General features: G+C 33.4%; 1 protein-coding gene across 1 annotated transcript in view; it reads right to left on the reverse strand.

Annotated features, from left to right (window-relative positions):
* Positions 1-12,175, reverse strand: part of LOC121975066 (alpha-N-acetylglucosaminidase-like) — a 93,131-nt gene that overhangs the window by 19,262 nt on the left and 61,694 nt on the right. The window lies entirely within an intron of this gene.

The raw sequence follows: 12,175 nt of genomic DNA on the forward strand, positions 1-12,175 counted from the left end.
TTTAGAAATTTCGTACCGTATCAAATGGTATAATTGAACAGTAGTTAGACTTGTTATGTTATATCAAGCTTAATGTTGCTATGAAGCGAACACATGAGCAAAAGATAAAAGTCGCAAAGATGAGAAAGTTAAGGTGGATGTGCGAACATACAAGGACAAACAAGATAAAAATGAGAAAATAGAAAGATAGTCGGGGTTGTACCTATTGAGAGAAAACTCTAAGAGACGTGTTTAAGGTGGTATTGACATGTACTTAGGCATCTAATAAATGTCCAATTAGGCAATGTAAGACCATGATAAATACACACATTAATAATAAAGAGGGAGATCAAAGCAAACTTAGTTAGCAACAATAAAATAAGATAAAATTTATTTAAATATAGATGAAGATATAGTAGGGATTAAACTCAATGACATGAGAGAATCTATATAGTCAAATCCATTTATAGAATAGGGATTGAGCCCAATGACATAAGAGGATCTATATAGCCAAACTGATTTAGTGAGATAAAGATTTGGCTATTATTGTTGTATAGGACGGCATGGTTGAAACGTATCATTCTAATAAATTATCTATTAATTGAAAATAAAAAGAATACATACACTATTAAAAAGTGAGATATATTTATATACCAATAAGGGATCTATTTTTAGGAAACTATAATTAGGCTAATTGATAAATTAGCCTAATTGACATATATCTATTAACTAATTTGTACCAATAATATGGTAATTAATATATACAGTTATCATAACTAATATATATAAATATGAGAACTAATATATATACAGGTAATACTCCCCCTCAAGTTGGAGCATAGATATTAATCATACCGAACTTGTTACAAAGATAATCAACTCGAACCTCATTTAAAGCTTTTGTGAAGATGTCTCCAAGTTGTTCTCCAGTCTTCTCATATCCAGTAGAAACAAATTTTGTTGAATTTTCTCACGAACAAAATGACAATCAAGTTCAATGCTTAGTTCTCTCATGAAACACAGGATTCGATGCAATATGAAGAGCAGCTTGGTTATCACACTATAGTTTAGCTGGTACTGAAATTTTAAATCTCACTTTACTCAAGAGTTGATATATCCATACTATCTCGCACATAGACTGTTATGGCCCTATATTCTAACTCTGTACTGGATCGTGATACAACATTTTGCTTCTTACTCTTCCATGCGATTAAATTTTCTCCAACAAAGATACAATAACCTGAAGTAGATCTTCTATCCATTTTAGAATTTGCCCAATCTACATCTAAAAAACATTTAATATGAGTGTGCCCATGATTTTTATATACAATATCCCGTTCGGGTGCTCCCTTCAAGTAACACAAAATTTGCTCTAACGGTGCCCAATGATGAACAGTCAACACTAACTGAATATGCAATATTTGGACCAGTCACAATAAGGTTATTCAACTTCCCAACCAATCTTTGATATTTCTCAGGATGTTCAAATAGTTTCCCATCTCATGTTACGCATGTTCTGAGTCATTGGAGTGCTACAAGGCTTTGCCCCTAATTTTCCTATTTCAGTTAATAAGTCAAGGATATATTTTCTCTGAGATAGAAATATACCTTTTTTACTGATAACTTCAACATCCAAGAAATACTTTAGCACCCCCAAGTCTTTTATATAAAACTGATTATGAATGAAAGCTTTAAGAGATGAGATTTCAGTAGTATCATTTTTAGTAATAACAATATCATCTACATATACAACTAATAGAATGATGTTAGTATTAGCCCTAGTACAAATTATGAGATGATTGTAAAGGGCTCATTTTTGTATCATATTTCATTATTAATAAAAAGGCAAAGTTTGTTATTATATTTATTTCAAATCAGTGTCGATTGAATAAGTATAATAATGTCCTTGGGTCGTAGGTTCATATCTTGTAGCATATCAATTAGTTGAATTAATAGTGAGATATTGTAGACATACATAGAGCACTACTCTTAACTATTCTAGTCAAGCATTAATATACAAGGACAATATTAATACGTTGAGACTAGCATGTAGGTCAACGGATGACTTAATCTCGTAAGTCATGGATATAAGATATCAGGTCGACACATGGGTATATATTAGAGAATATATACTGAATGACTCTCCATAAGAATGTTTCATGGATTGTTATACGAGTGTCATAAACATTCTCATGTGACTATTGGTATGAATAGTCCTTAGACCTGAAGTCGCTACGGTTCTCTACATAAGGAGTTGTGTACTTTAGTATCGGCAAACGTCACCTGTAACAAGGTGGACAATAAAGTCGATCACTGGGTATGCAATGAATTATGCGGAGGGATATGAATGATGTAGATGGGATCTATCCCTTTCATATAACGGAAGTGATATCTGTAGGTCCCTTGATTAGTAGGACACAAGAAAGCATGGTCATGCTCAAATAAGTCAATATGAGATATTGAGCTTATTTGATTGAGTGTATCTACTTAGAGATCAAGAAACACAAAGGTTGATAAGAGGATGACACGGTCTATGCCTCATTGATCAATCTAGATATCAAGGATAGAGGGACCAAGTCATACAAGATAATAGCCACGGACAGGTTAGGTCGGATCTCGACTTTCTCGTCACTTGGGTAGCAATGATGTCACTCATTGCTTATGTATCTAAATGTTGATTTGGGTACATTGCCAACGTTACGAGAACCTATAGGGTCACACACAAAGAATAAATAGATTTGGAGATGGGTTCATATGATGAATCATTTGATTATTGGATTAAGTCTAATCCGAATTGAACTTATTGAGTTAGACTCAATTGGATCTAATTATTGGATTAAGTCCGATTCAAACTAGACTCAAGGAGTCAATTCAAATTAATGAAATGTGATTCATTGAATTTGAAATCGCATGAGATTAAGACTCGATTGAATTAGACTTGAGTTAGACTCAAGTGAATTAGACTTGAGTTAGACTCAAGTGAGGATTAATGGAGATATTCATTAAATTTCGAAATTCAATGAATCATTTCATTCAATTTTCAAAATTGAATTTAAAATGAGAAGTTTCAAGTGTGGTCCTTAATGGAGTGTAAATACTCATTAAGGCTCATTAATTGAATTAATGCTCATTAAGCATTTTCATTGAATGAAAATACTTGAGCATTTTTCTCTTCATTTTTGGGAAGATCTTCATTCTCTCCTTCCTCTCCTCTCTTCTTGGCCGAAACACCTACTCTTGGTTGCTAGCACAACCTTAGGTGGTTTCCTTCTCCAACTTGTGAGTTTGTGAGACAAATGAAGGCAAGGCTTGTTCGTGTGGATACCATAGAGGCGCGAACGTGTGATCATGCTGTGATCCAAGCTGTCTGGAGTCCATGTGCACGCACCAAAGGTATAACCTTTTCATACTCTTTTAGAAAACTTAGTATATTTTTCTTTCCCTTCGCATGGATCTCCTGGAGGAACTAGATGGTTTCCGCTGCGCATAAGCGTGTTTAGTGCTCTACTTCCTTACAAATGATACCAGCTCCTGACTGTTTGTACAACATAGAATGATCAAACTTACTTTTCATCATACCAAATTTTTCAACAATTTGACTAAATTTTTCAAACCAAGCACGAGGACTCTATTTCAAACTATACAAAGATTTTCAAAGACAACAAACTTACCCGACTCCCCCTGAGCAATAAAATCAGAGGTTGCTCCATATACACCTCCTCCTGAAGATCACCATGAAGAAAAGCATTCTTGATATCAAGTTGATGCAAAGGCCAATGATGGGTAGCGGCCATTGAAATAAATAATCGAATAGATGTCAACTTCACAACAGGAGAAAAAGTGTCAGAATAATCCACCCCATAAATCTGAGCATAGCCTTTAGTGACAAGACGTACTTTTAATCTAGAAAAAGACTCATCCGGATTTACACTGTAAATACCCATTTGCATCCAATAGATAGATCAACCAAGTCCCAAGTACCATTGTCATATAAAGCATTCATCTCCTCTATCATTGCATCTTTCCAACTAGGATTAGATATGGCCTTACGCACATTCTTAAGAATAGAGACAGAATCAAATGAAGCAATAAAAGAACAAGAAAAAGATGACAAACCGTTATAAGAAACAAAAGAAGAAGTAGGATAAGTACATTGTCGTTTACCTTTGCGTAATACAATAGGATGATCATCGCTCGGGATCGGATCTGATGACGAAGCAATAGGTGCAGGACATGAATCTAGAGGGTGACGCTGGGAGTAGACTTGAATAATAGGAGGTTTGACAAGCGTCGATTTCAGGACAGGTGCGGAGGTTGTGATAGAATACACCAATAAATTATCATCGTCCCTTTGATGAGTCAGAATTGGTGAGAATAGAAAATAAGGTGGGGCTTCTAGGAAGATAACATCAATTGAGATAAGATATTTGTTAATACTGGGACAATAACATCTATAATCTTTCTGAAGACGAGAATAATCAAGGAAGATACACTTCAGAGATTTGGGATATAATTTAGTGACATGTGGACAAACATCCCGAACAAAACAAGTGTTACCAATTATCCTAGAGTTAATAGGAAACGACTTGTTAGGAAAAAGGATTTTGTAATAGATCTCACCATGAAGAATAGAAGACGATATGCGGTTAATGAGAAAATATGTTGTAGACACTACATCAACCCAAAAAGGTTTGGGAACATACATTTGAAATAAAAGGGTGTTCAGCTACATCATTTTAGGATGGAGTGTCAACACAAGAGGTTTCATGAAGCATGTCATTCTATACTATATACGACTGAAATAAACCGGGCATATACTCCTTAGCATTATCACTTCGTAAAGTATGGATAGATGTATTGAACTAAGTTTTAATCTCAACACAAAAGGCATAAAAAAAGAAAATAACTTAGAATAATTTATCATTAAATATAACCAAGTTACAAGAGAGTAATCATCGACAAAAGTAACAAAATACCTAAAACCAGGTTTAGATAAAACAAGATAAGGACCCTAAATATGGGAATGAACAAATTCAAAAGGAATAGTAGCACGTTTATTTACTCTAGGACTTGAACTAAGACTGTGATATTTTGCAAACTAACATGACTCATAATCTAATGAAGGCACCTTACCATATTGTGGACAAAGCTTTTTGAGCAAAGGTAGAGATGGATATCCCAACCTACAATGAGCCTTAAATGGAGAAGTGACACTTGAGCCAGCAAAAGAATATGGGAGCGGTGTGTCAAGAATGTAGAGGCCTCCTGACTCATGTCATTTACCAATAATTTTCTTTGTCAAAAGATCTTGAAATAAACAATGATAGAGAAAAAATGAGATGTAACCGTTAAGATTACAAGTTAGTTGACAGATAGATAGCAAATTAAAGAATAAATTAGGTAAATGTAAGACAGATAACAGAGAAAGCAAAGTAGGATTGATAATGTCAAACCCACGGACATAAAAATGGAGACCCATCAACTAAAGTAAAGTAGGAGTGTTAGTTTTGGATTGAAAAGTAGAAAAGAGACTAGAATTACTTGTTATATGATCTGTGACACCAAAATCAATGACCCATTTGAAAGAGTAGAAAAGAAGACATACATTTTGTTTACCTGAATCAATAATAGAGTGACTGAGGAAGATGAAGACTTAAGTGATTCCTAATATTTTGAGAATTTGTTAAATTCATCTGAGTTAAGGACCTAATTATCAGAGGCATCATTTGTGGATGCAATATAGGCTAAGTGTTTTTGCTGATTTTTACACTTTAGCATTCTACACTCAAACATGGTATGGTCTAGCTTACGACAGTAGGTGCATATAATACTATCCAAATTCGGCGTTTGAGTTTCAAAGTCATGTGAGCCACCTTCTTTGTTTTCAATGTGACTTAGCAAACTCAAAGTCAAGAGATAGGCTAGCAAGGAAGCTCATAATAATCATCTGCTCTCGTTGACGTCGTTAAACCTTCACATCATGGCTAAAGGGCAATAGCATGTTAAGCTCCTCATATGTCTTCCTGAAAGCCATAAAATAATTGATGAGAGGTTAATCTTGTTTTTCCATACAATAAAATGCTTTACAAACCTCATACATGCGAGAGAGCTTCCCTTTTCCAGAATAAAGAAATTCCAAGTAATCTATTAGTTCTTTAACAAATTCACAATGATTGATCAAACCTATTATCTTACTATCAATACAATTCTAAATCTGAAGGAACAAGCGAGCATCTTCTCTAAGCGATGTCTGCTTTGAATCATCTTGAGGGTTATCAGTCAAATGACCATCTTGGTCAATACTGCATAGATAAAGACGAACCGTCTTAGTCCAATCCAAATAGTTCAAATCATTTAGCTTATAGTCCGTGATTTTAAACATCACTGGCACCATATCTATCACAAAAGAAGGTTTATTTTCAATCATAAGACTTTATCCCAAAGAAAGTCAAATAAAAGATGAAGGAAAGAAGACATCTTTGATTTCTCCCGAAGAAAGTCCAAGATGTTGCTATGACTACTAGAAGAGGAGAGCAGTGAAGTTTCTCTGTTTTCTGCAGTAGGAAGACCAAGACGTCAGGGAGAAGAGAGCAATGGTGGCTGCTCAGGCTAGAGGACGACGTGCTAGGGTTAAAGGCAGCCGTGTGAGGCAATGATCACGGCGCCAAGGAAGGATAAGATGCAATAGCAGCAGTTGCTGCTCAGAGAGGAGAGCAACGTCGGCATTGCTCTACCAGAAGTTCGTGGTTTCCGACGTGGTTAACTTCGCTAGTTACGCACGACATCGATGACCACAGCCAAGGTCGGCATTGGCAGAGGAACACCACACGACGCAAGTCATGCACGAGCGTGATGCTATGATGTGCGGGAGGACTTCGAACGAAGCGAGACAATCTTTCTATAGGTGAAATAGGAGGCAGAATCAAGGAGAGCGACGTTGGCATTGGGGCTTTCTTGCATGCGAAGTCTTGAGTAGGGATGACAACGGGTCCTTGTTGGGGCGGGTTTGGCCAAACCCAGAACCCGCCCCGCCTCATCCAGTGAACCCGGCAGACGAGTCCAGGTTAGACCCGCTAGATCCGTCATATTTAAAATATATTTATTTCAATATTAAAATATTATAAAATAAAATTTTAATTAAAATATTAATTATTAAATATAAGAAAAATTATAATTATGTTAATAAACTATATATTTATTTATATATATATATGGGTCCGAGGCAGGTCCGGTTAAACCCAGGACCCGCCCCGGACCCGCCTTAAACCCGTTTAGGCGGGTCTAAACCCGTCCCGTTGGGGCGGGTTTATTACGAGGTCGCATTTAAATCCGCCCCATTGTCATCCCTACTCCTGAGACGAACGCGAGAGGGGCCAAAACGCAAAGGGGCTTTGGCGGGTTGTTTTATCACACACGGACAAAGAAAAAATCTAATTTCTAATTTCTAATGGCTATGATATCATGTTAATTGAGATAAAAAGAATACATACACTTTATTAAAAAGTGAAACATATTTATATACAAACAAGGGATCTATTTTTAGGAAACTATACTTAGGTTAATTGACAAATTAGCTTAATTGACAAATTAACCTAATTGACATATGTCTAATAACTAATTTGTACCAATAATATGGTAATTAATATATACAGTTATGGCAATTAATATATATAAATATGGTAACTAATATATATAGATAATATTATCAAAACTCGAAACTACTCAGCACAGATAATATTTCCTATGTGGCTATATCAATCATGCTGATGGTGATGAATATTATGTTATGTCAACAATGAATGCCCTTTAACATACTACAACATATATTAAAAAGAATTGAGATGTGACTACTTTTTTTAGTTTGTGTTCATATAAGAGCATGTTAAAACTGTCCAATTCTAGATGGAATATAAAGTCCAAAAGTAGTTGTCTTATCTTCTTTTCTTGTTAATCTCTCTCCTCTTTCCACCACCAATTTACTACTACTACTAGCACTATACATCAAAATGTCAACACAATACTAAAAATAGTATCATTTCACTCAAAGATAAAAAAACTCCAACACAGCTCCAGTTTTTGCACCTAATATAATTCTTTTACTGCAATATACAAATGTAAATTGGTTTTATAAGCATTGAATATGGGGAATGGTTTTTGTACTTAACATGATGATTTACAAAGGTGGTAAATTGTATTGTGGATGGATGGTATCATGATGAAAATGAAAGAAAATACCAAAGCAAAGGTACATATTAAGTGAATGCTAACATAGTAATATATAACAAATTGAGAAAGAATTAGAGTGAATCGTATAGGAGACAGACAATATCTCTCGTTTAAAACTCCTGAAACTGAAGGCACAGACAATATCTCTCCTTTAAAACTCCTGAACTGAAGGCGTTGCAAGTATTTAGTTTGCATCCAACATAACAAAGTTGACAAATGAATTGTATGCTACAATCTCGAATTTATTGGTTGAAATTATATTGAATGACACTCTGACTTGAAAATGATTTTCACAACCTTTGAGACTACAAGATGCTAGTAAGACATCAACTAATTGAAGATTTGAATAACCACATAATGTCAGGTCAAATGATCCACTTGGCTTTATAGCTGATTTGTGCATATTGATCACAAGGTGACGGGATGACTATAATGCCAATGCCAGAATTCAATTTATCCTAATGCCAAATATAAATGCTTTCCATTCTATCCACTTACACATTCCATAGGAATAGAGATGATTATTTGACCATGTAGCAGATAACTATTGGAAATTGATCTTGTAACCAATAAAATTGAGTAAGATCTCTTAAATTGATAATGGATGTTTGTTGGAAATGGACAATTTATATTGTGATAGATTCTTATAAATCAATTTTTTGAATGAATGAGAAAATAATGTCCAAAATTAACTACCAAGTAATGGAGGAAATTGTGTTCTGTTGATTTGGTTTAAGTAGATTTACGTCAGACAATACAAGATTGGAAACAAGTCAATAAATGCATGAGTGCAAACATAAACTTGAGTATGCAAGAGTGCTATTGAGTACATGGGAGTGCAAGATCAGATGGGCAAAAGGATGGGAAAAACACTTGGAAGTAAGAGGTGGCACGAAGCCATGGAAATATCCATAAAGGTTCAGATGTTATTCCATCTAAACTCTTGAGTTAAGAAACACTAATTCCATGAAACTTCTTGAATTAAGAATCACCCTTTTCAAGTAACCTCTTGAAGCACTAAACTCTGATAAAAGGTACGTGCTTCTCCCATTCCAAATTACTCTAAACTCAACAAACATTTTTTCATTCACTTATCTCTTTGATTCTCTCTTCTTGAGAAAACATGAGTCTCATGGTTTAAATCTCATACAATGCTAGTCAAAACGGTCAGAATGTATCATTTCAATAAATTATTGAAACACAATACTACTCGACACCTGTAATATTTCATGTGCTATTGTGTTTACTATTACATGTCAACATTCGACACCTCTTGGCATGCTACAATACAAGTCAAGATGAATTAAGATAATTTTGCTATTCTTTTAGCTTGTCTTTATACAAGATAATGTTAAAATATATATCATTTCAAGTGGAAGACAAAATTTGAATTTAAGGACATAGTTGTATTTTATTTTATTTTTTCTTTTTTATCTCTTTTTTCCACCTTTAATTCGACATTGGCACCATATATCGAAGCATCTACATGATACCACAACAATATTGTTCTAATAAAAAATGAAACTCTAGCACGACTCGAGATTTTGAAACTTAGTGAGTCCTTGTATTATTATTGCATTATTGACACCAAAATAACTCTCAGAGAATGTGCTTTGAAAAGTTCTCCAAGATTGACCTAGGTAGTGGATATCATCAAATTTATATTAGGAAAGGAGAGGAGAGGAAGATTAGCTTTGAAACAAAGGAGAGACAATATGAATGGTTAGTTATGCCCTTTGGACTTTTAAACACCCCAAGTACATTCATGAATCATATTAATGGCACAATCAAGGCAATATCTCATGTGTCATTGTATTAATCATATTAATAAGTATGGTGTCATGCCAACACTGAACCAAGGTTTAAGATCTTGACCCGTGCTGAAGTTCCGGTCTAACGATACAGTTTCGGTATCGTATTGTAGCATGCCAATACGATTTCGATATATATATATATATATATATATATATATATAGTAATTTTAGGTAAATATGTTTATTGTGTATAATTTTAAAATAAGTTGTATATTGATTTTACCTAAGTTCTCAATTATTTAACAACATAATTCAAAAATTATAAAACAAGACAATAGGTTGAGATGAAGACATCACAAAAGGCCAATTGATTCTATATTTTGACAAGCTAAATTGGTCAATCATAGGTTTAGGAGTTAGATCATATAGAACTATGCAGAAAATGTGATTTAAGAGACATAGCTTACTCCAAATAGTTGGAAGATAACAATTCATGGCATGATGTTGATCTTTTTAAAGTAAATAATGTTACCAATGATGAAATAGAGGTGTTTAGGACAAAATGATTTTAGGTTATTTAATGATTCCTTTTTTAAACACAATTAAAACTAGCTATAAAAATAAAATTATAGTTATATGAATTTATAAATAAGTAATAATAATATGTATATTAAATATTATAATTATATATTTATATATATTAAAATTAAATTTATTTAAAATTATATATATATTTTTAATTTTTTAACAATTAAAATTTTTAAAATTATTTTTAAAATTTTAAAATTATTTTAAACATTTTCATGAAATTTTAATATATTTTAAATTTATAAAAATCATTTTAAATTTAATTTTAAATAAATTATTAATAGGAATTTAAAAATTTTAAATAGAATATTTATATTTTTTTACTTTATTTTTTTATGTTTTACATAAAAATATAAAATTTTATATTATAATTATATTAGTTAATTAATAGTTTATTAAATTAATTTTAATTTATATAATATATAATTATAATTTATATGTTAATTGGAAATTATATATAATTTAAATAATATAATTTATAAAAAACTTATATCACTCATATAATCCATATAACAATGTTTATAATTATAATTTTTTAATTTTAATACAACGTTTTTAATTAAAACCGTTATATTGAATTTTAATAAAACACAAAAATTCCACAAATTCCTTGCAAAGTCGCGATTCAGGTTTCTTCTTTACGATTTCGCCCTGCCTTTCCTTCCGCCGCAATTTTTCGTCGATCAGATCTCTTCTTTCTCAAATTGAAAAGAGTGGTCACTGGCTAGCTTCCAACTCGCTGATACCTCATCATCGCCTCATCACCGTCTCACCATAGCCCCCCACTACTGATATCTTGTCAGTTGCCTTTGTCGATGCTTCCAAGTAAATCTTGATATGCCGCACATGTGTTTCCTTATATCTGCCACACACGAAATTGTTACGCGTGCTGTGACGGTGCCACTCCCGTGGTGCAACAATAAAAGCTGTCCGTTTCAGGCGGCACATAATAGTATTTCAATCCTTGCACTTAACATCTCTTGGCATGTTATAACACAGGTCAAAATAAATTAAGAAATATTGTTATCTTCTTTTTCTTTTATTTCACCTCCAGTTCACCAAAGACAACATCATAGACAAAAACCAAACTTTGGTATGCCTCAAAATTGTGTACCTCAGTACTACTTATTGTGAAGTGAATTCATATTATACTCAAGTATAAGACACTTAGCTACATTCATATTGCACTTTGACTATAAGGCACTTAGCTACATTAAAATACAAATAAAATTAAGAGTTAAACATGCAAGGTGGGTCAATTCATTCAAGAGTACAATTTTGTCCTATAACACCACCCTACTGACACATAAGTTGTAGGCACCCTACATATTATAGAAATCATAATAATAGGATTTGAACACTTAGTATGAGTACCCTAGGCCTCATTTTAGAATAATTTTCAAGACATAAAAAAGGGTGCACGAAGCTCCTGCCATGCGGGGTCCCAGGGAAGGATTTGTACGCAGTCTTATCCTGCTTTTTGCAAGAGGCTGTTTCCAAGATTCGAACTCGTGACCTTTTGGTCACATGGCACAACTTTGCCGTTGCGCCAAGGCTCCTTCAATAATTTTCAAAACATCCAAAACAAAAACCATCTTAATTTGGTTAGACTTTTAACTAAGGATGGT

Source organism: Zingiber officinale, chromosome 4B, assembly GCF_018446385.1.
Source record: "Zingiber officinale cultivar Zhangliang chromosome 4B, Zo_v1.1, whole genome shotgun sequence".
Classification (NCBI taxonomy): domain Eukaryota; kingdom Viridiplantae; phylum Streptophyta; class Magnoliopsida; order Zingiberales; family Zingiberaceae; genus Zingiber; species Zingiber officinale.